Source organism: Mus pahari, chromosome 4 (assembly GCF_900095145.1).
Source record: "Mus pahari chromosome 4, PAHARI_EIJ_v1.1, whole genome shotgun sequence".
In the NCBI taxonomy this organism is placed as follows: Eukaryota; Metazoa; Chordata; class Mammalia; order Rodentia; family Muridae; genus Mus; species Mus pahari.
In genome coordinates this window covers 60551221-60576216 of record NC_034593.1, presented here as the reverse complement: position 1 = coordinate 60576216, position 24996 = coordinate 60551221, and the positions used below count along the sequence as shown (strand labels likewise).

Here is a 24996-nt window from a genome sequence, read left to right as displayed (position 1 = left end):
CACTTTCACTTGCACTTAGGTTAGTGCTCATATAGCCCATGTTGGCCTGGAACTTGTTATATACAGACAGACAAAGATGACCTTGAACTTCTGCTCCTCCTGCACTTTTGAGTGCTCCAGTTACAGGTGCTCTACTATGTCCAGGTTATGTGGAGCTGGGGGGATCGAAAGAGCATTGTGCATCCTAAGCAAGTTCTCTACCAACTAAGCTACACTCCCAGCCTGTGATGAAGTAATGATTCATCCAAGCAATGTGTTTGACATGCAAATCAAGTTCTCAAATCTTTTGCTTATGTCTGATACTCCTCCTCTCCTTAAATCCAAGCAGAGAAGCGTCACACTGGATTCTAGTTACTGAGCTGAACTACGATCAAAGCCATGGATCACAGCGCAAGGTCCTAACAACAGGTACCTCCTTTACCACCTCAGCTGTGAGGAGGAGTGTGACAGACCCAGAGTGAATGTGTTCACACTGTCAGTTACCTTGACAATTATTTAAGAGAGAGTTGTCATTTTTATGTGTGGAGATGAATGCTGGGGGATCACATTGTGTGCCTTAATGGACAAATCTACTGTTTTACAAAGTTGTCATCGCTAACTCTTGCTGTGCCTTGGCTTTGAAAATAACCCTTACGCTGAACTAATAAACATATTTTAAAGACTTTTAAATGCACAAACCATGTGATGGTTGGTGCGGTCAAAGTCGGGCAAATCAGGTTCGTGAATGCAACCGCACTTTTAGTTTTAACTGCTTTCTCACTTTCTGAAAATCTCAGTCAGGAATAACATCAGTTTTGAGATTCACCTGCTGTGGGGGATATGGGCAATTTATCTTCAGAATGCATTTTATCTTATTTTATTTTTTCTAACTTTCAGCTTCTTGCCCTCGCTAGCTGACATTCTCAGAAACAGAGGGTTCTGTGCCAGGCACTTGAAGTTAGGATGTGAGTCTGTGGGCAATACTTTTTTTTTTTTTACAGGTGCTCTCCAGTTAAGAGCAATTCTCTTCCTTCCTATGTGCATTTATGGGCTATTTGCTGAAAGGATGACAAAAGAATGAATGTGCAGGGTTGCCATTTCAAACAAATATCAGCCCAGGAAGTGCTTTGTGAAAGAATAACCCAGCCTGGCTGGCTGTAGACAGTCTCATACACTCCCTACCTTGTTTTCAAAGCTAAGGTGTCTTAGGCTTGTTCCTTGACCAGGATCTCTTGTAGTGTATGCTGTGTTGGCTTCTCTGTTGATTAGGATAATTTGGTTTGCTTAGCAGCCAGGAAGCTATTCCCAGGCTTGCATAGAATAAAGTGGATGGAATTTGGGATTACACATCTGCAGTCCCAGTATCCATGAGGTATAGGCAGGAGAATTAGAAGTTCAAGACTAGCCTGATAATACTCCTGTCTCAATTTTTTTCTTTCTTTCTTTCTTTCTTTCTTTCTTTCTTTCTTTCTTTCTTTCTTTCTTTCTTTCTTTCTTTTTTTAGAATATTACATTCACATGTCAGGATCAAGATGCAGCCCACGGGGCTGGAAAGCTGCCTTAGAAGTTAATAACATCTGCTGCTCTTACAGAAGCTTAGATTCAACTCCCAGTACTCACATGGTAGATCTCACCCATCAGTAACTCTAGTTCTAAAAGTTCCAACACCCTCTTCTGGCATCTGTGGGTACTAGGTATGCACGATGTGCACATACATACATGAAAACAAAACACTCATGCACATAAAATAAAAAATAAACCTTAAAATATGCAGGAGGCTGGAGAGATTACTCAGTGGTTCAGAATATTTTTTGTTCCCGAAGAGGACCTAGGTTTGATTTTCAGCACCTTACAGTGGCTCACAAGTGAGTGTAACTCCTGTTCTGGGGGATCTGACACCCTCTTTTGACTTTTGTGGGTACAGGCATGAACATAGTTTATGTGCACACATGTGGTCAAAACATTCATAGACATAAAATAAGATAAATATATGCAATAAGACAGAACCACAAAGTGCCATGTAGATTACTCAGAGATCCATCTTGGGTGTGACTGTATGGGTTGGGGGAAACCAGGTAACCCACGGTGCTGGGTAGGCAGGCTGGTGCAGATTACATTCCAGTTATCACTGACACAGGGATGTGAGTGTATAAGGCTGTATTTGTAGCTTCTTTCAGAGAATCCCCCAAATTCATAAACTAAAAATAAATATATCACGTGAGTTGAGTGTCTGTGAGCTACCTATTTTCAACTCTGAGTATAAATTCCCTTGCTTTGTTTATTATAAAGTTTAGGGTTCCTTTCAATTTGGCATGGGCCTTCTTTGCCTTGGACTCATAGTTAAGACACTGGCTAAATCAGAGAGTTTCAGGTTCAAGGTCTCAAAAAAGTAAAAAAGGGCTGGAGAGATGGCTCAGCAGTTAAGAGCACTGACTGCTCTTCCAGAGGCCCCGAGTTCAATTCCCAGCAACCACATGGTGGCTCACAACCAACTGTAATGGGATCTGATGCCCTCTTCTGGTGTATCTGAAGACAGCTACAGCATACTCATATACATACAATAAAAAAAAAATAATTCTTTAAAAAACATCTTAAAAAAGAAAAAGAAAAAGAAAGGTAGAGAACAACAGAGGAAGACACAACACTGGTTGTTAGTCTAGACATGCATGTGTTCAGGTCCGTTCACATCCACACACATATCCACACGTATACCACACATGTATACTCACACCTACAAAACGATAGATTATATAGGCCACGAATAAACATATACTACAAATCATACAGATTGTATAAGCTATAAGTGGGTATCATTGTTAGCTTACACATGAAATGAAAATCTGAATTTCTTCTTCTGCAGGGCTGGAGAGCAAACCTAAGATCTGTTTGCATGCTAGGCAGTCACCACATCACTCAGCTACCAGCCCCAAATATAAATTCTTCAAAGATATAATTCATAAGCGTACACCTTCCTGATGGCATGCGATTGAACATTATATTCGTGGCAAAAGTACCCATTCCTTTATATATTTAACAATTCCACCCACATAACTCAGTTTGAAGAGAGTACGCTATTGCTGATGTGGGGCCGACACGTGGCTGGAGGACTGGGAGCTCGGCTCTGTTGCCCAACTTTGCTCTGAAGATAAAACTGCTCTACACAACGGAAGAGTACACATGGAGGGACCCATGGCTCCAGGCGCATATGTAGCAGAGGATGGCCTAGTGGGACATCAATGGGAGGAGAGGCCCTTGGTCCTGTGAAGGCTCAATGCCAGAGTGTAGGGGAATGCTGGGACAGGGAAGCGGGAGTGGGTGGCTTGGGGAGCAGGGAGAGGAGGAAGAGTATAGGGCGTTTTCTCGGAGAGGAAACCAGGAAAGGGGATAACATTTGAAATGTAAATAAAGAAAATATCTAATAAAAACAAAACAAAATAAAACAAAACAAAAAACCCTTGCTCTACAAATATGGTCCTTGGATACTAAGATAATACATTTGCATGGACTATGTGTACCATTGTGCCTGTGCACCCGCCCCTCTGTCACTTACTTTTTAGATTTTGTTTACCCTGAGTCTGAAAAGGTGAAAAGTACACGAAAGAGATCATTTTTGTTTGAAACCTTTTTTTGTTTGTTTGCTTGAAATTTAAGACTTGAATGATGAGGCAGTCTATTTACAAGAGAGAGGGTAAAATCTTGCCACAGTTTCCTCTCTGGAGAGGGGTGACGAGACTAGGAAGCCGGTCGACATTCCAGCGGGATATACTGCATGTTGACGCTGCCAGGCCTCATGTTTAACATTTAATTTCATAGCGGGAGATGGAAACATTAATTATCTTCATTTGTAGATGAGAGAACGTCTCAAGTTAATTTACCCCGGATTTAATAGTAGGAAGTGGCCTTTACATTAAAATCTAAGTTTTCTGATTATAGTACTATGTTGTATCATAGCTGTAGTCTGTAATTTGTGCCCCTGCTCAGCCTTAACTTATGTCTTAGTAACACCTTTTCCAACCGATGAGGAGTGTTTCTGCCTCTGTAAATAATAAAGCAATTAATACCCCCTGTATACCTATACTTTCTTATCCAGATATATGCTTAAGAGAAGTATTAAAATTTATACTACCCAGTGGATGGTGGTTAACCTAGAAATTCATGAGTGGTCACTGTGCAGTGAATCAATGTCTGTGTAGTGCTGAGCCATACATAACACATCTGTATTATCAGACTCCTTACAAGCCTCAGAGAATGTATAGAAGAGGGGGAGTTCAGGTTATAGAAGCCAGAAGTGGCCAAGGACCAGGACAGATCAGTCTTCTGGACATGACAAACCACTGTACTCAAGGACTCAAGGCAGCTGTGGCTCTCTGCAAGAAGTCAGCCAGTCAGCATGCATCGTGGAGAGGAAGGGGCTCATGGAGCCCTCAGCTGGGATGCCTTGTATAGCCTTACTTTACAGCCCGAGTGCTTCTGCAGCACCATTTTGGTTTTCTTTTCTTGCTTACTCCTTAAGTTTGCATTTTGTTGATAAACTTCTCTGATGGCTTCACTCAACTTTTCCCCACTGGGTTTGAGGCTATCTTCCGACTGCCCAGGAATCAGATGCATAAAGCATTGCAATCAAGAACCCAGGCTCTGGAAGACCCAGCCATGGTATTATCCGGCTGTTGAGTACAAATACTAGTTTGTTTCTTTATATATAATACTGTTAGGTTTTTACCACATATGCTCCTCGTAAAGATAAAATGTGGTAGAGTAAATGCCTATGCAGATGCTTGCATCCTGGTAAAAGCCCAGAGAATGGGAGCACCATCATTACCTACATCATCTTAGATCTGAAATAGTGATGCTGTTTCTGTAGGCTTTTAACTTCGCTGGGGATGGAGATACTGTGTATCAATTGTTGGCATTTAATGGAGAGCAACTATAATAAAATAATGATGTAAAGTCAAATTTAATAAAGCTGAGAATGCTTATAACACAATAAAATGTTCCTAGGGTTAGAATTGTAAAATTACTGAGCTGGAAGAGAGTTTACAAGAAGACGAGTTAATCTCCCAATTTAGAGTCAAGACAAGGGAGGCATGATGAACTGCAAAATCGCTTTGTAACACTTTTCATCCCACCACAGTCCCACTGCTCCATGAGTCTGTTGCCCTCCACAGTTACCTAAGATTGTGACTTGAGAATTATTGTCACCTTCACACAGATGATGGGATTATACACAAAAATTGAAAGAAAACTCCAACTTATGTCTTCTAATAGCTGGAAAGAATAAAGAATAATTTAATTAAGGAAGGGCTAGGCTTTAGGGAAATGGCTCAATAGGTAAGGTTGCTGACCGGAAAACTTGAGCACCTGAGTTCGAATCCCCAGAACCCATGTAAGACGCTGGGCATGGCTACTTACGCCTATAACATTAGCTGTATGGGAAGTAGATTGAAAGATTGTTGGAACTTTGGTGGGCAGTGCAGGTCCAGGTCTAGAGAGAGAGTCTATCTCAAGAAAATAGTCTGGGAAGTGATAGAATAAGACTCTTGGCATTATCATCTGGCCTCCATACATTGGATGCAAGCCCCCCCCATCAAATACTCATATACATGCAACATATGATGCGCACGCGCGCGCGCGCACACACACACACACACACACACACACACACACGTCACACGAACACACTCACTACTGGGGGGCATTCCTCTTCTTTGAACAGTGGTGCCAATATCCATTATATTGGTCTGAGAGAATGAATTCATAAGTCCCATAAAAGGACAAAAAGATACAATGAGTTCCCTTTGGAAACAACTGCAAAGTTACTATAATAATATACAGAGGAGTTTTGTTGTCTTGCTGCATTTAAACTCTCTGAGAGGAACTCTGAGGACGGAGAGCAAGACGGAGAGCAAGCCTCCATGACAGGCCTTTGCTGGAGGCAAGCTTAGGTGGTGCCAAATGTATGGCTTAAAGGTTGCTAAATTTTTCATTTCTCTTTATCCTTTTAAATCTCTTTGTCTCTTGCTAATTATTATGCATAGACAAATACAATTACCAAATTTTAATTGCACCGTCACAGACTTTGTACAAATGATCATAATAAAGTAGCATTTGCAATCTGCTTTAGTAATTTTGGACTGTAGCTGTGCCTTAATTTGTACAAGTGAAATGCATTTTATTTGTCTTCTAAGTAGTTATTATTCCACCCAACTTTTTTTTTCCTCATTTAGATTATTCATCCTAATACTGCTTTTCTAAAAGTTTGGTTGATTCATGTCACTACCATAATACATTTTGTTTTTAAATATCTTATATTCAAAATGCTTTAAAATTTAAGCTGATTGTTTGCCACATTCATTTATTCAACAAAACTACCAAAGTGTCTGCTATAGTCTAGGCAAGTATTAGATCCTGAGGACTGGAGACACAGAGGTGAATAATCCCTGTCCTGAGGCCATTAGACCCAGAGTCTGATGAGATTGTATTCATCTTCTTGGCTTTAATTACAAAGTATCCAATAATGACCATCAACTTTCCAACCTCATTTCCTTTTTTTCTTTCAACTTCTAGATCCATGCATATTCAAACATATTTGACAACTCTACTAGTCTTCAAGGGTCTTCACATCAGCATGTCCTGACCTGAGGTTGTCATCTTTGTCACCCAAACACTCCAGTTACAAAAACAGTGTTTGCCACTCCCTGGATGTAGACAATTGGATTGGAATTGCCTCTAACTGCTCATTCTCAAGTTCTTTTCTTCCCAGTCAGTCAACTTTGTCAATTCTACCTTGTAAGCAATAACCAAAATGTTTCTACATTTCTTAATTTCTTCCGGTGTTAAATGGTCCAGTTCAAAGCCACCCTGCACTTTTTCTAGGTGGGTCCCAATCAGTTGTTGTTTCTCTCAATGACATTGGCACAGACCACTCAGAAGAGCCAAGTCTCACCCATGTCACTCTCTTCCCCAAACAATACAATAGCCTTCCCATTGTTTAAGGGATAAAAGTCTAATTTCCCTAACTGTGCCTTCTGCAGCACCCCCCCCCAACAGCATCATTGCCAGGATCTCTCCATCCCACTCCTCTTGTCAGTTTCCTGTCTTTCTCCATTTGTAATTGAGAGGAGCCTCTGCAACTGTACTCTCATATCTAGGGCCTTAACGGGCTACCTTCTTTTCCTAGAACACACCTTGGGTTCACCTAAAGAGTATCACCCTGGGGAACGAGAAGCCTGCCGAGTTGTGAGAGCCTCCCAGCAATCAAAGAGCACACAGGGGCTGGACATAGGCCCTCTTCACATTTGTAGCAGATGTGCAGTTGATAATTCATGGGGGAGCCCTAACAACTGGATCAGGTGCTGTCTCCGACTCTGTTGCCTGCCATTCGATCCCCTTCCCCTAGCTGGGCTGCCTGGTTGAACCTCAGTGGGAAGCAAATAAATAAATAAATGATTGAAAAAAAGAGTCCCCAAACTTTCATGTAATACTTAACTATTATATCATATGCCTTTCTCATTCCTGTGACCAAATGTTTGACACATGTAACTTAAGAGCAAAGGTTTATTTTGGCTCAGGGTTGGAGTCTATCATGGTGGGGAAGGCATAGGGCAGGCAGCTCTAAGGCTTTAGGGACATGAGGCTATCTGCTTGCCTCCTAGTGGGTCAACAAACAGAAAGGGGAAATGCCAGGGTTTTTCCCCTTTTCCATTTTTTTTATTCAGTCTTTGCCCCCTGCTCATGGGATGGTGCCTTGCATATTCAATTAGTTCCCCCCCCCCAAGGCAATCTTCACAGGTTTTCCCCAAGTGGAATACCTCATTAGCCCCACCCCAACGCATTTCTTAAATCAAGTTGACCTTTGGTATTAGCCATCACGTATGTTCTTTCTTGCGCGTCTTTCTTCCTAACAGCCTGTAAGTACAAGAGAAGTTGTTCACTGTTGTTATGACACAGCAGAGAGTATTGTCTGAATGAATGCGTGAGATCAGCTAAGTAAATAGTCTTTAATTTAAAAGTTGCATTTATTTGTTTATCTTCTATCTATCTATCTATCATCTGTGTGTATATGTGGGTGGGCATGAGTGTCACAGCATGAATGTGGTGTCAAGAGAATAATGTTCAGGAATAATCTTTCTACCATGGATTCTGGGGAATCAAACTCAGATCTTCAGGTTTGGGTGAAAGCCCCTTCCTCCCCCTAGAGCCATCTTGCTACTCATCTGTTCTAATGGAGGTATTCACAGACTCTGAGTGAGTGTGGCCATCCAAGGAACATATGTGCTATTTAAGAATAATTTATTTTATTTATGCAGTGTGTCTATATGTTCACATGTATGTGGGTGCTCTTCAAGGCCAGAAGAAGGTGTTAGCAAGTGCTTTTTACTACCGAGTCCCTTTCTCGGCACCTGATTACACTATTTTGAACAGTGTATGACACAGAATAACCGGGATTGGAGGAACCAAAATCAGCTTTAATGCTCACGGGGAAAGGGACAACTAGGGAGAAGAAAGAGCACCCACTTATGAAAGAACAGAGTCTGAGCCAGCAGGAATGATAGGTGCTGTACACTATTCCATATAAATGGGAAAAGTACTTGGCTACATGATGGCCTGGTGGAAGAGGAAGCCACAGACATCGACATGGGGAGCATGGCTCTGGCAGGCCATGTGCCTCTCTCTCATTCCCTCTGCCTTGCAAAAACCATCAGATTACATTCCTAAAGCCAGCCACCAAGATATGTGTATTTCTGTATCTGGCCACTTCCTCCTGACTACTAAGGCCCCACTATCAAAGTATTGAAGTCCAGCAATCAAAATCTCCCTTTGGCTCATCCAATTAACATGTCCAATTAAAATAAAACACCTCATCCTAACACAGGGGGCTCCCCCTGAACCTTTATGAACTGTCATGTTCCTGTGGGCCAGTCTGTCTTCTCTCTATCCAAAGGCAGTCCTTTGTCCTCTGGGATAAATATTTGTCCTTCCTCTCCCTTGTTCCCTTCCCCTTCTCTCTTATCCTCTGCTTCCTGTCTTTGTCTCCTGTTCCCTGACCTTTATTTGCATTGTGCCAAGAACTTGGTCTTGGGGGTCCTGAGCCAATACTTCTCCTTTCAACACCCACCTCACATCCTCCTCTCAAGGTTCAGGAATCATCAGGAAGAGGGGCAGCGAGACTGTAAGAGCCAGAGGTGGAGATGACTACAGAAAAACAGTACTTTCAGGGCACAATAGAATAGCTGCACATTTGTAATTTGTAATGATATGTTTGAAAAAAAAAAATCTCGTAGTGCAGGGAGGGATGACTCTGAATGGTACAAGTGGGTCATTTGAGAGGGTAGGACTCCAATTCAGACCTGGAGGGATGAGGGATGAGGGATGAGGGATGAGGGACGGGGATGAGGATTTATATATGACAGAAGTGAAGCTAAACCCAAAGGGCACACAGCGGGTGAGGAAGGGTTAGTGAGCCAGACAGATCGTGGGTTGATATTTAGAATTCTGGTTTGGACGAGTGGATGGTGGTTTTCTCCCTGAGAGTTCTGGCTGGTTTGGACAGAAGATGAAGGTAGCATAGAGAGATGAAGCATGGCGGCACTTAGAGAGCGGAATGAATAGTGATGAGATCCACCATGGGAGCCCCACGGAGCTCATGGTAACCAGAATAATAGCCGAAGGGGTTCAAATAGGAGTTTTACTCTGGTTCTGTGTGCTTCATGAAGCTCCAGAGTTCTCCATGATGCTCAGAATCCTCAGAGAGAAAAGAGATGGAGATAGGAAAATGCTACAACAAAACAAATCACTCAAACCAACCAAACTACACAATACAAACACACAATACAATACAAATACAAACAATACAATACAAACACACAATATAAACTACACAATACAAACAAATCATAGCACCCAGGCATCAGATGGAACAGCTGGGTGCTTCTAGAAAACTTAAAAAGCAAGATTTGGGTGAGAGTGGGAAACAGACATCAGTTTTGTGGGTAAGAGGAATATATAAGAATAAGGAGGCCTTTGAAGGAAGGACACCAGGGTATAGTGAAGTTAACGGAGGAAGATGATGGGGTAGCAGTGGCCATTTTAAAGCCATTTTAAGGCCTGGACTGGTGTGAGTGGGAATGTCCTCCATTACTGTCCTCTGTGCTATGGGTACCTGATAAACCCCACCAGGGCTGCTTAGTTATAGGGTCAGTCCAGAGCCTCCAGAGCATCTTCCTTGACAAGGAAGGCATTCTATAAATGTTGGATGTGTTAATCAACTCCAAAATTGCAAAGAACAATTTTATTTGGAAGGAAACCTTGCCATAGAAATAGGAGAACAAGCGTTTGGGATGGAGCTTGTCACTCATGGTGGGGACAAGCTTTCTAAATAAATCACACTGCTAATTGTACTACACAGCAATCAGCCCAGCGCTGAGACCTGGAGTGATGGACACATTGAGCTTGTTCAACCAATTTGTCAAGAATCAGAAAGCAATTGAGAAGCTCAGTTGGAAGAGATTGAAGGCTGCTGTGTGGACCTCACAGCCCAGGTTTCAAGGCAAATTGAGCTGAAATATCCATTTATGCTACCAGCACAGTTTCTGGAATTAGCAGTGGGCCAAGGGGAGACTTTTGTAGTTTGAACCAATCACAGAACTCATTGTCAGGCTAGGGGGTTGGGTAATTTTTACTGTGCGGTCATTTGAGTTTTAAAATATGCAGTTTGCTCATAATTTTCATTACAAAAATATTTTGTTACTCGGCATGAGATTTGACAGTCCTGGAAAAGGCCCTGTATGTCCCAACTCTTCTGGCTAATTAGAGCCTGACACAGCGAAAGGAAAGCTCTGCTCCTGAGGAGGCCTTGTCTGCACAGAGGAGCTTGTGTGAGCTCACCTGTGCGTTCTCAACCTGGACGGGAGTCACAGGCCCAGGCTGAATAAAGCACAAAGCTTCTGACTGAAGCAGACTGCTGTCGTTGCTTTGGAAACACCCATCACCTGTGCTCAGAAACCGTGTCCTGTGAATACTTAGTCATGGGCGGGTTCACTTTCTGAAACAACGTTTGAAACCTATTCACTGAAACCTTAGAAAGGGAAAGACTCAGCCGGCTTGCTTTTCTGTGAAGTTCATTCCCAGGTGAACCTCGAATCCCCGCAACAGGATGATTTTCGTTGTCGTTTGAGGCACAGGCACGGAAAATAAATGTTGATTCCATGGACTGTCAAGACCTCTGCCTATCATTGTCTGGGATGTGCCAACAGGATCCTGGGTGTTATCATCCCTTCATAATGCTTTTCCTAGTTTGTCTTAATAGTGTTTGAATGCTAACTGAATGCTCATCTAAAACATTAGGAACCAGGTACCCAAAGCTACAGCCCAACTGTGTGAAGGTCAAGATCCAACTAATCATTCCTGATAATCCGAGACTGCTAGCAGAAAACCCTCCCTCAACCTCTTTCCAAATGTAAAGTTGGGAGACTTCAGCAGCTCTCTTTCTATGGGTAGCTTTTCTCTTTGAAGGAAAGAGAAACCTTAGAATTTGCGTTTTTCTGTAGCAAAAGTCTCTCCTCCAAAGAAACCCGAAGGACTTTTCAAGTACCAGATGCTGCACAATTTCAGATGATGAGGAGAGTCGTCGCTGTATTGTCAACTTACGGCATCAACATTTTAAAAAGATTTATTTATTTTACTTAATGTGGCTGAGTGTTTGCACGAATGTATGTATGTATGTTTGTATGTATATCTCACGTATGTGCTAGGAGCCCTTAGAAGTCAGAGGAGGACATCTGATTCTCTGAAGCAGGAGTTATGAATGTTTGTGCGATACAATGTGAGTGTTGGAAACCAAATCTGGGTCCTAACTACTGAACCATCCCTCTATCTCTCTATTATTCATTCTCGCTAAGGATAACAGCTTTCCATTGGTATTCAGAGCTGAACTAATAAACCTTGAGACGTCAAGGATAGCACTCTTAATTCTGGGAATTGAAATTTTTCATTCCACTTTTATAATCAGCAGCTGAAGTTAACGTAAGTCTGCCTTTGTCTCAAAAGTTCAGTGATCCTGAAAACACTATTTCTGTCTATATTGTGGGAAGGACATGGTAATTTAAAAAAATTTGGGTTTTGAAACTCTTATTAGGCTCTTGAAACTTATGCACTGATTGGATTCTCATTCTACAAAATTGCATGAATCAGAGGAACTGATTAAGACCACGTAGTAGGTTAATAGATCCCAATATGCCTCATAGCTGGGCTGAAGGACTTACACCAGTGGCGGTAGAGAGAAGTGAGTGTGGGTGCTTGTGTAAAGGACTCAGTTGTGTCGAGGGCTCACTGAGGACAAATATCAGTGAATTCAGAAGAATAGGCGGTAAATCGGAATGACTAGTGAAGAGAAGGCAAACTTATAGACCACATCATTAGCTCTGAGTTATTGGTGACCTTCAGGGAAGTCAAAATTAAGCTACAGGTAACCAGGCCATTTTTAGTTATTTGAAATGCCTGCCATTATTAGAACTATGCTCTGTGGGAACAACATGAGCAGCTTCGTGTTCCAACCAGCCGTCCTTCCCTCCCTGTCATGGTGGAGCTGTAAGTTCAATGAACTTTGCCCTCCGTTAGTTGCTTTGCCAGATAGTTTGTTTCAGCAATGAGACTGGGGCTAAGTTTGGCTGTGGAGATGAATACCTGTGTCTTCCCCCCTTTTAATTTATAGAGATACTGTCATTTAAAAGAACTTGTAAAAATGTTATGAGTTTTTGATTGTTCCTGATATATATATATATATATATATATATATAGGCTCTGATGTTTCTTTAAATATACTAACTGCCTTTTCATTTAACAGCTAGATGTGCTAATCCCACTACGGAAGGTCTGATGATTCTCTTGCCTGTTTGCTGCTGGCTCTTGCTCACGGTGCTTCCCTGTGCCTAGCTACCTTTAAGTGTGTGCTACTTGTGACCCATGAAACGAAGCATTTCTGAGGCTTCTCCAAGTCTAATACAACCAAGGTTCTTCCCTTAGGTGAACGTTGGCTTCTGTTTCCAAGGAGGTGTAGGGTCAGCATCAGTCTGGTGGCACTAAGCTGAGTTGGATTCTTGGCACAGTACAACTTTGGAGCTAATATGTGGGTTTCCAATACTCCTAGGATTGGAGCCTCTCAGAATCCAATTTCTCCTTTTCTTTTCTGCCTGCCTGGGCTTTCTTGTAGGTTAAAGCATCTTCCTGATGCCTGTGGGAGGGGACATACTTTTTCACAGCAGAGCCTTTCATGTTTCATTTCAGCGTGGTGTTTGCCTGCTATAGCCTCTCTTTGAAGGGCCGTGGGATCTGATTTCCCTCGCCTCACCCTGTGAATCCAGGAAAGCCAGAGTTTAGTCTCAGTCTGAATAGGCAACCACCCTTGGGACAAAAGTAGCTTCCGGTGAGTGGCTTCCTTCTTATGTCCCCTTGATCTTGGTTTTGGCACCATTATGTTCTGGCTTATTGTGTTCTTAAGTAAAGATTAAAACATATCTTATTCAATACTTTTAGTTAATTTCAGTGGAAGGATTGGTGTGAATGAATTAGATAATCATAACTGGGTACGAGAAGTCAGACCCAAGATGTGGTCAGGAAAATTCATGCTCACTGTACCTACAGTGAGGTCAAGAAAGCTAAGTGGTCTGAAGTCAGAAGTGATGAAGAAACATTCCTCCTTGTGTAGGTTATAGCATATACACCAGAAGTGAATTCACACTGAAACATTCAGTTAAGTTTATTTAGGTAGTTTTTTTTTTTTTTTTTTCTTTCTCTTACTCTTTAGCTCTGGCTGGCCTAGAACTCTTACAGAGATCTTCCTGCCTCTGCCTCCCAAGTGCCGAGGTTGAAGATGTGCTTCAACACACCCAATAAGACAAAGTCTCCTTATCAGGCAGTGGAGTTATTTAAGGAGAAGGTATGAGAAACACACTGTATAGCATATTGATGTAGCAGGTTCACAGAGAAGGGAGCTGGGAAGCTCAGCGAGAAGAGCTTGAAGATTGCTGTGTGAACCTCAGGTATCAGGTTTCAAGGCAAATTGAGGTCTTGTAAAGTGGGATAACAATTAGGAGAGAGAGCATCATGCACATACACAGTCACGTTAGGCCTGGCAGGGACACAGACACATGTTCTGTAGAACAAAGGCAGTTTGGGCTTTTATAGGGTTTGGGGGGTAGAATAGGGTTGGGTTGGGCAACCATGTGACCTAGCCTACAAGACTAGACGTTAAGAAGATACTGGTGATGATAGCTGTCAGTCACATGGTTTTGGGTCTGGGTTGATAGTGAGGAGGACTGGTTTGCAGCTATAAGGCCACAACACATTATCAACTCTCCTTCCCAGAGAAAGGGACCGCAGGGAGAGGGTGTGCTCTAACTTCTCTCTGTGTGAGAGAGACCCCTGGAGGGAATGTGACTGTGATCCAACACCCATTTACAATAATTAGTTTTTCCTTCAGAAATGTAAGTCTTTGATTCTAATCAGAACCTAAAGCAAAACGGAAAATAAATAGCTAAAAAGGCTGATATCCATAATTGTATTTTGAATTTTCACTAAAATAAAATCTTCTTTCTTTTGGATTTTGACATTAAGATAGAACATAGCTCTGCCATTTTTTTTTTTTTTTGTATGTTTCTGCTGTGAGCTTAGTTGAATTAGTTTTACTAAATCCTACGAAAGGATGTGAGACCAATAGGAGACCAACATCCTGTTAGGATGTCTTTCAGAAGGAGTCATGCAACCGTGCATATAAAGCCATGAATTTCTCAAGGAGCAGGACTACCTGCCCATTTTATTTACTACTTCATTATCGAGGCCCAAAGTGTATCTTGATGAGTGGCGGCTGAATAAATATGTACTGAGCGCACAGAGTAAGTGGAATAAAGAACTCTCATGGAGTTCACCTGCGCTGAGGCTGTGACGGTCTGTCTTGAGCCTGGCTGGTTAAGTAGGACACAACTTTGTCTAGAGGATGGTTTGGAAGTTTTGTGGGTGATTATGTATTTTCCTAGTTGGCTTTAAATGTCAAGCGGACCTAGAGTCAACTGAGAGGAAGTTCTCAATTGAGGAATTGCCGACATCAGATTGGCTCCTAGTCTACAAGGTTGTTTTGATCATTAATTAATGTAGGAGGGCCTGAGCCACCATAGGCAGCACCATCACTTTGTAGGTGGACCTGAGATATGTAGGAGAGCCAGTTAAGTATGAGCTTGTGAGAAACAAGCCACTGAATTATATTCCTCCGTGGTTTCTGCCTTGAATCCCTTCTTGAAGGTCTCTTAATGATGACCATATGAAGAACAACCCTTTCCTCCCCTTAGCTGCTTTTGGTTGGGATGTTTTAACACAGAAACAGAAAGGAAACCAGAACAGAAGCCTTGAAGTGGGACACAGGGTGTTTTAAAGCATACCTTTATTTACAAGCATAGAAGTATGCTTGAGTTCAACACAAAGAGGCTAATGCCATTGAGAGATTGTATCATGCTATACCTACCACAGGGAGCAAGTCAGGATGTCAGGAGGCTGGAAGAAGCCTTACTGGGAAAGTTTAATGCATTGTGGGAAAGCAAACAACTCAGCTACTGGTTACTGGTCAATGGACTTAGGGCTCTGGGTGGTCTCCAGCCTGCTATCTGAACCTGAATGATTTATAGCAGAGATAATACTGGCTTTATGGGTGAGGGTTAGGGTGGAGCTGGAGGTCAGGGGATGCAGACTGGATCATCTGGTTTGTATATTGAAAAGTATGCTTAGAACCCACATGAAGCCTTAGCTTTCTTGGCTGACCTGAGTCAGCTTTATGGCCGAAGACACTAGTGGATTATACAAACGAAACCTTGGTTTGGAAGTTGGCTGTTACATTTTTACCTGATGAACTTTTATAGCAGCAGTGCATTGCCAGAAGCAATCCTAGTTGTCAGAACTAGATGGAGTGGGTCAGGGTTTTTAGGGTTCTGTTACTGTGAGCAGACCCCACCACCAAGACAACTCTTATGAAGAACGTTTAACTGGGGCTGGCTTACAGGTTCAGAGGTTCAGTCCATTATCATCAAGGGAGGAACATGCCAGTGTCCAGGCAGGCATGGCACAGGAGGAGCTGAGGGTTCTACATCTTGATCTGAAGGTTGCCAGGAGAAGACAGCCTTCCAAATAGCTAGGAGGAGGGTCTCAATGCCCACACTCACACTGACACACCTCTTCCAACAAGGTCACACCTACTCCAACAAGGCCACACCTCCTAATTGTGCCACTCCCTGGGTCAAGCATACTTAAACCACCACATCAGGCTGAGATGCCATCCTCTGTCTAGTTAGCTCCGGTCATGAGTTGTTGATTCCAGTCATGCTTATGATAATATGTCCAAAGAATTTCTAGAAAAAAGACATATAGTTTCCTTTAGGCAGATTTAATCCTAAAAAGTCCAAACCCTGAAAGGTGAAATCTTAAAAGAGAAGAACCCCCAGATATTTTTAGAAAAATATTAATCCTAGATAATTAAAATTTTAATTGTTGAAATCCTGACACGGAAATTCTTTCAAGATTTTTGTGGCTTTGACTTACTTCTCATTAGGGAAAACTGCCATATAAAGGAGATATAAAGGTAATCATAGGGACAGGGTTAATGCATTTTTTGATTATACATAGGATAGTTGTGACTATGACTAACCAATTGCATAATTCTGCTCCCTCACTCCTTCACCATAGAGTCCTGTTTGCCTTATAACAAAACAATAGCAAAAATCGATATTTTATTAGAAAAATTAAAGTAATTAAAAACTCCACATTCTTCACATTGGCTAATGATGGCATTTTCATCCATTTTTAAAAATATATATTTTCATTTTGTATATATGTCTGTGTTTATGAATGCATATGTCAATAAATTCTTTTTGTCATTTTAATGATATTTTAAAAATTGTAAACAAAGAGGAGCTAGGGAGATGGTTCTGTCCACCAAGTACTTGTGGTATAGGCTTCATGACCTGAGTTTGGATTGCTAGCACCAATATAAAAGGCTGGCACAGAGGTCTGTGCCTGTAATCCCAGGGCTGTGGAGATAGGAGATGAAACAGGTAGATCCCTGCTGTCTATTGGGCAGCTAGCTTCACTGAATCAGAGAGCTCCAGGCTCAGCTAGAGAGTCCGCCAGACACCTACCTCTGGCCTTCTCTCTCTCTCTCTCTCTCTCTCTCTCTCTCTCTCTCTCTCTCTCTCTCTCTCTCTCTCGCATGTGCACACGCACACGCACACGCACACCTGCACGCACCTGTGAACATGCCATACAAACATGCACATAAACAATACTAAATACACAATAAAAAAATAAAAATTTAAAGCTATATTTTTCTATAAATATATTTTTAGGATTTTTGATCTTTTGGGTTCTAACATTCAGAATTGTGGTGTTTGGGATCCTGCCATTCGGAATTATGGACCAAATTCCATTTTCCTCTAAGATTCAGAGTTCTCAAAGATTCAGCACTTGCACTAACACTCTCCACTTTGAATCTGTCACCCACCATGTAAACTTGCAGCTCTTTAACATCATTGCGCTCTCACATGAAGCCGTGTAATGTAAGTGCACAAGCTGTACCTGGAGGAGCAGTGGCAGCCAGTTTCCCTGTTCCAAAGCCCTGCCTCCCACAGAAGCCACCCCATAAGCCAACCTTTCCAGTAGCTGTTACTGAACAGGAGAAGGTGTCTTTTATGTAGACACTTTCTATTTACCACAGGAAAGGATAAGGGAAGAAACTAATTTTTATTGAGGGCTTTCCACGGGCTAGACCTTTGAACCATGCTCTACAGTTAATTTATTTCTTTCGAGTTTACTTTCTAGGCCTTTGCTTTTAGCTGAACTGATTAAAGAACAATACATTTGATTTACTTACGGAGATAGGGTCTCCATCTCTTCTATCTCATCTGCGTGGGGCTAGAGATGAAGCCTGGCACATGCTGGGCAAACACTACCAACTGAGCTACATCCCAAGCCCAGCATCCAAGAGGAAGATGAGCATGTTAACAGGTTTCCCCGACCTGTCCCCTGTCCCGGTATAGTTCACTTGCTAAAGTGTCCAGAGAAGAGGACTGTGGGTGGGACTGGGATAATACCAAGTTATGCGAATGAAACTGGAATATTTTTATCAATGTCCAACCCCTAACAAGCCCATTGAAAAGATGAGAAAGCCGGCAGAGAAGAAGGGCAACTTTCCTGAACTGCAAGCAACTGCAAGTTGTTATTCAGGAACAAACATGAGTTTAAAAAATACTGCGAAAATGTGTGTGATGTTTCTAAGGAATCATTAAAGATGAAAAAGGGGGAAAACCGCCTACAATTCAAAATTATTATCTACACTCTAATTGTAGCCACATGAAAAGAGGTATGATATGATATGAAAAAGGATGTTTGTTTGTGAAGTGGGGCTTGTGGATCCACACGAGGCAGCGCGCAGTGGCCAGCAGCGCAGGGCCACTCACAATGTTTCACGTGCTCCCACATCTGAATGACAGCTGGCAGGCCGTCATATCGGAGGAGGGCTGCTTGGTCGTCATTCGCCTTTGACACTCCTGGGATCTCATCCGTACAAGGATGGACGAAGTTCTGTACAGTATCATCAAAAAGAAACGGAAGACAGCAGGAGATCTTCCTCATCTTGTGTGAGCTCTGTTTAGATGTCCCGGCTGTTTGAAAGAGAACCGTGTTGGTGTCCAGTGTCCCCTGGGGCATCCTTTCTCTGCAGTCTGACAGGCTTCTATCCGCTGCCATAGGAACACACGCTCTGCTCGGCCAGAAGACCTACCTGATGAGCATGCAACGAACCCCGCAGCCTCCTCGCCTTCCTCAGAACTACCAGATGAACTACTATGCCTATCATGGCCTCTCTTATCCCAGCTCTCCTACGTCGCTGAGGACGACGATTGGAAGATTGGTGGCCAAAATGAGAGGAAATCCTGAAGATGTTTCTCGCTGGCTCCCACCGGTGCCTCAGCCTGGCACAGATGATAGACCAGACCTCACTGGTCATGATGGAAACCTTCAGCACTAAGTCTGTACTCCTGCACGTCAGGAAGAGCATCGGAGCAGCCTTGCAGTTTTATTCTAACACCCTCAAATTCCAGGTTAGTGGGATGGAGCCCAAGTATTATGCAGATGGAGAAGATATACACTATGAAGAGAGTGCTCTCACAGATGGGGGATAAATTGCGACAGCAGTGGGTGCTGTAGAAGGCAGATTTGTGGTTCTGGGTTCCAGGGAAAACCAGGAGTCTCAGGGCAGCACACGTCTTGGTTCTGAAGAGCCCGTTTTCTGGAGAACCTGGCCAGAGACAGTGGCACCAGCAGCCAAAGAAAGCCCTGATATCCAGGTCGGGTCAGGGCTTGGATTCTGCCACCTGATTGAGCATTACAGGCCCTTGTATTTTAGCCACAGTTTTTCTTCTGAACCCTGGCTGTGCTCTGCAATACGGGCTCGGGGGCCACCTCATGGTGAACTGAAGGGCTTCTCATTTCAAGGCTTAGCAGAAACCTTCCATATACCATACTGTGATTATGAAGTTCACACGCACACAGAACCTGCTGTACAGGCACCAAGGGCGCTTGAGAACCTGCCGTGGGTGGCACCTTCCTGGGTGGCTCCCATGCTGCCTTGCATGCTGTGAGCAGTTGTCCTGCATGGATTGTGTATCCTGCAGATATACACAGGTATGTATCACCTAGAATGTAAGCAGGAAGTGGGAACAACCCGGGAAGCTGCCCAGCTTTCAGTGTTTGCCATTATTTGGGGGGGGGGGGTGTCTTTACTCTTGAAGGAGTCAGGGACATTGGGTTAGCCCACACCCTCCACCCTCGTCTAGGTGATACATACCTGTGTATATCTGCAGGATACAAAATCCATGCAGGGCAACTACTCACAGCATGCAAGGTAGCATGGGAGCCGCTCAGGAAGGGGTCGCCAAGGCAGGTTCTCAAGCGCCCTTGGTGCCTGTACAGCAGGTTCTGTGTAAGTTAATGACTCTTGCTTTCTCTGACACCTGCTCATGCCCCGCCCTCTTTCTTTTTGAAGAGGAATGTCTCCCTTTCCCAGAGGGTGAAGGTAATGGGTATTGGACTTCTACACAAGCGGGATTTGTAGATCTTAAGCAAAGGACAAGTAGAAATTAAATTATAATCTCTAACCTGAAAACTAAAAATATATAAAAGGCAAAAAGGGATGAATTCGCCAAAGTCTATAAAAAAATTCTGCTACTTATGTTATTAGCCTCATAATAAAGTAAATACAGAAATGCCACCTGAGAATTTGATCGCCCTTTTCTTTTTATTAAAACGGATTTTTCTCATTCTCTGGGAACCTACAGTCCAGGAAGCAGGTAGGCTAAGTGCAGATTTCCCCTCCTCCCTCCTCTTCTCCAAACCCACACACCCCCAACTCCCCCCCCCACCCCCCAGCTCTGTAATAGATTGCCTGCTGCCACTGCTGGCCCACCCACACAGACTGTTCTCCTCCAGCCTCCCCTCCCCCACACTCATCCCTTTATCTTAGATCCCATCTCCAGCAAGAATCCCCTGGGAAGCTGCAGGCCACACGGGGCCAGGGAAAGCAGTTAGGGTAACTGCAGATTTTCTCTTCCCATCTTCCTCCCACCCTCCAAACCCATCTCTAGTCTCACCCCAGCTCTGTAGCAGACCACCTGCAAGTCCCCCGGCCCCCTTCCCCTCTGGTCTATCTCCAGAAGATCACACAGATATTCCCTTCCAAACTTCCTCCACACTCATTCCATTGTCCCAGCCCCCAACTCCTGCAGCATTCCCAAGCCCCCAGGTAAGCCTGCAGGCTAAGCAAGCAGGCCAGGAAAGCGGGTAAGAGGGCATTAGCTCTTCATTCTCCCCCCACCCCCTAATCAGTCCACCAATCACTGTCAGTCCCCGCCCCCCTAATCAGTCCACCAATCACTGTCAGCCCTGTAGCAGACTACCTGCTGTGGCCTGTTCTCTGATGGGCTCAGGACTTTGCTACTTTCTCAAAGGTAAAACTGAGCATCCGTGGATCACATGCCCACAGTTCTAGTGGTTAATATCTAAGATATGCGATTTTTGGTTGATATTACATAGAAATGACACATTAAAAAATCTGTATTTTAGACTGAGCATTCAGAAGGCAACAGGCAGATGCAGTTCCTTGGATCTTGCTGTTCCTGAGGTTCTGTGGGAAACCCCAAAGGATGCTAGTTACTGTAGTAAGCGACAATGGTGTTCATGCAACGCGTTTGCTAAGTGGTTTTTCTAAGAGCATTATTGCAGGTTTACTAAATTCCACACAAAGTTTACACTCTAATGGGAAGCGGTATAAGAAACTGGTTAAGGGAGAAACTCACAATGTGCTCCTGTGTTGCGAGTGTTAAGGAGAAAATAAAGCAAAGAAGGGAGAAGATTCGCACAACAGAGCCCCGGGGAAAAGGTGGAATTTGATAGCCTGCAGGAAAATGGGTGGGTGAAAGGGGGGCTTTAGGTGCAGCTCTCCTAGGAAAGGAAGTGGCAGGCGCAAAGGCCCTAAGTCGCAAGTGTGCTGGGTGTGATGCAGGGAGAGGCAGCTGCCAGCAAGGGGATGAGAAAGGTGTTGCCTTTGAGATCTGGGGTCACGGACACCGGGTACACTTTCTGTAAAATGTTGAGTCCTCCCACCTGGTCCCCTGGGAAACAGACAAAGAAGGAACTCTCTTTGCTTTTGCCTTCTGGAATGCAATACTAGAAAGAGTCAGCCTTCTCTACACTCCTGGGTGATGGCTTGGCTCACCTATGGTGAAGTCAGATGGAGCTCCTCCAAATTCTTCTGCTATGTCTCCGAAATGGGTGGGTAAAGCCTAGACATGGCATATACCTTTAACTGTACACTTGGAAGCTGGAAGTTCTAGATCAGCTTCAACTATATAGCAAGTTCAAAGCCAGCCTGTGTGCTTCATGAGATCCTATCTCAAAAAATCATGGATACGTAGCATGTGCGTGTGCGTGTGCGTGTGCGTGTGCGTGCGTGCGTGCGTGCGTGTGTGTGTGTGTGTGTGTGTGTGTGTGTGTGTGCTGAGAGAGAAAGACAGAGAGACACAGACAGAGACAGACAGAGACAGACAGAGAGAGAGTGAGGTGAGGCAAAACGTTTGTTTTTTTTTCACCCCCAACTACCTAGACACAGCCTTCGTTACTGAGGACAAATAAGGACCACTGTGGAGTCACAGCATCTGCATCTTGCCTGTTCTTCCCTTCAAAGCCAGAGCAAGCTCACGCTCACACAGGCTATGGACTTCAGATCTGCACAGCACTTCTGTTGTGTAGGGAAGATGAAGTCAATTCTCTTCTTCCATCCACTTCGGTCTTTGAAAAGGTAGTGGATGTATTCGAAGTCCCACTGGGGATCCCTTCCCTCTTCATAATATATATTTGCCAATAAACTGTCTCCTCTAAGTTTAAAAATAATTCTCTGGGGGCTATAATCACCTTCCTATAGGCTTGAAGAATGGAAAGGGTTGTGATGTAAATTTAATTACAACTTCCTGAACTCATACTCTGAGAATTAACTTGGGGATTAGAGGAAGTAGCTCATCAGTAACATCCTTTGGGCAGCAGACTACGTGCAAGTCTTTCCTGGGTTTTGTCAGCTCCTGTCCCTGGTTCAGTAAGTAACCAGTGAAATTTATAATTATCTTGCATTCTCTTATTGGGATATTTTACTATGTTGGTCTTAAATATAATTAAATTGTAACTATATTTATTAATATCAATAATATAAAATGTTTTACCATTATAGTAAAAATTCTTACCCATCTTGCTCTCAATATATATGTATAATAGCTACCATCTTCTGAATTTATTCACTTTATTTAATCAAAGCTTTTTTTTTTTTGACAGAGTCTAATTACATATTCTAGGCTGCCCTTAAACTTGTGACTCCCAACCTCAGTCTCCTAACTTTTGGAACTGCAAGCATGAAACACCTTGCCGGGCCAATCAGAACTCTGTGAAATAGTAAATTGTACTTGAAATGAAGAGGGTGGTTGCCAATTGTCCACACTTTAGTGTAAATCAGACTCTGTAGATTGCTTTTCTTTTACTTGGAAAAATTATCTTCAGTGTGGAAATAGGACTTGGTAACAGAGTTTTGTGTCAAGGGGGAGCCAAGGACAATTTAAGAGAGTTCAGGCTTACGCAGGGATGCCATTTTTGAAGTCAAAACTCTGGGTACTATGGAAATAGCATATGTAAGCCACGTGCTCAAAGAGATGAGATATACATTAAAGACTGATAAGATTCAATGTGTCGCTCAACCCATTTCCTAGAGCTCTGATGGCTTTGTTAAATAAAGAGGAAGAAATCCATCTGGAAAGGTCCACTCAAAGCTGGCTTTAGACAGTGACAGATGGGGCAGTAGGAACCCTGAGCTTCGAAGAGATGGCTGGAGGCATGCCCACAGAGCAGCAGAGCAGATGCCCCTGGCTGCCCAATTTCTCTAACACCGAGGAGCCCCAGCACAGGGAACAGGCAGAAGCCTGCAGAAGGGATTAGAACTTGTCAATCAGGCCATATATTAAATGTTAACAAATAAATTAACAGGTGGAGGCAGGAGGGTCAAGAGTTCTAGCTCATCCTCAGCTACATAGTGAGTTTGCAACTAGCCTGAGATACACAAACAGTTTATCCTAACAAATATATTCCAGTACATAAAAATACCTGGGAGGTTAGGCTCAGACTTAGAATTCTAACCCTCCTTGGAATTCCTACAGAGTATGGTGCTGCTGGTAGGAAGAATTTAGCTCCGCTCATCTTCTAGACTGCTCCTTTCTCTCCTCACGTCCATACCTTGGAGTCTTGTGAGCATACACGTGGATGCCCTCAATTGCCTACTGTACGTGCAAGTTCTGTCTAGGATCCTCCTTAGGTTTCTGAGTGTGCACTAGTGACAGTGTCTGCCCTTGGGGAAAGCTACTGGGGAAGGGCCTTTGTGAGCTAGGAGTGCTGGCTAGGGTCATTTGAATAGAGAATCCTAGGGTCCGAGGGCATGGGTCATCACCTAGAAGGGCAGCCAGGGGATATAGGTAGATAAGACCCATAGACCCCTTGATACACAGGGGAGTATGCAGCTTGGAGTGTGGCTAGGGATGGATCTCTCCAATGGAGAGGGGGCTTGTACTTGACTTTGGAGGCTCAGCCCACATTTAGAGGTAATGATAACATGTCTGTTAATACCCACAGTGTTCTTCTCATGGCAAATATTTGCCATGTGGAGAAGGAATGGATTGTTTGGATTTGCAGTTTGAGGGTGCAGTTTGTCATGGAGGCATGGCAGGAGAAGTACGAAGCTGCTGGTCACATTGCATCTACAGTTAGAAAATAAAAGAGCTGACTGCTGGTATTCAGCCCCCAGGACCGTCCTTCCCGCCTTCAGAGCATGTCTCCTCTCCTTGCATAAACCGGTGTGGAAACTTACTCATAGACACATCTGGAATTTTGTCTTTTAGGTGTTTCTGAATCCAGTCAAAGTTGACAATAGGGCATTCTAACTGCTCCAGGGACAGCCACCCTGCGACTTGGCATTTCAGAGAAGTGCTCACTGTTTGAAGAGATCAGAAGAGACTGTTTCTCTGCTCAGGCCAATCTGATAATAGTCTATGTTAGGAGAAATAACCTCACAGTGGCCATTGCTTCGACATCTATTCTAACAATGACGTACACGTTTCTGAAGTACTCAATGAGTTAAACTTGGTAAATAGTATTTAGCTATGATTAGAAGATATTTCAAGACATGAGCAGAGCAGGCCTATTTATATGTAGCATAATCTAGTAAAGGGCAAATGAATGTCCCTCAACCCTGATGCAGACAGAGGGAACATAGGAAGAATATACTTCTTAGAAAGAATATTTTTCAGAGGAAGAACTATAGAAAAAAAAAACTTTCCTAGAACCTTCCATGGCCAAAGAAAAACCTCAATTTCATTATAAATGACAGAACACTGTTCT

At 43.2% G+C, this 24996-nt stretch overlaps 1 protein-coding gene and 1 pseudogene across 1 annotated transcript in view; one reads left to right on the top strand and one right to left on the bottom strand.

Moving 5' to 3' along the window:
* Positions 1-24996, bottom strand: part of LOC110319747 (IQCJ-SCHIP1 readthrough transcript protein) — a 719522-nt gene that overhangs the window by 175605 nt on the left and 518921 nt on the right. The gene's annotated exons all lie outside the window — the stretch shown is intronic.
* LOC110320105 lies at positions 18472-18654 on the top strand (annotated as a pseudogene).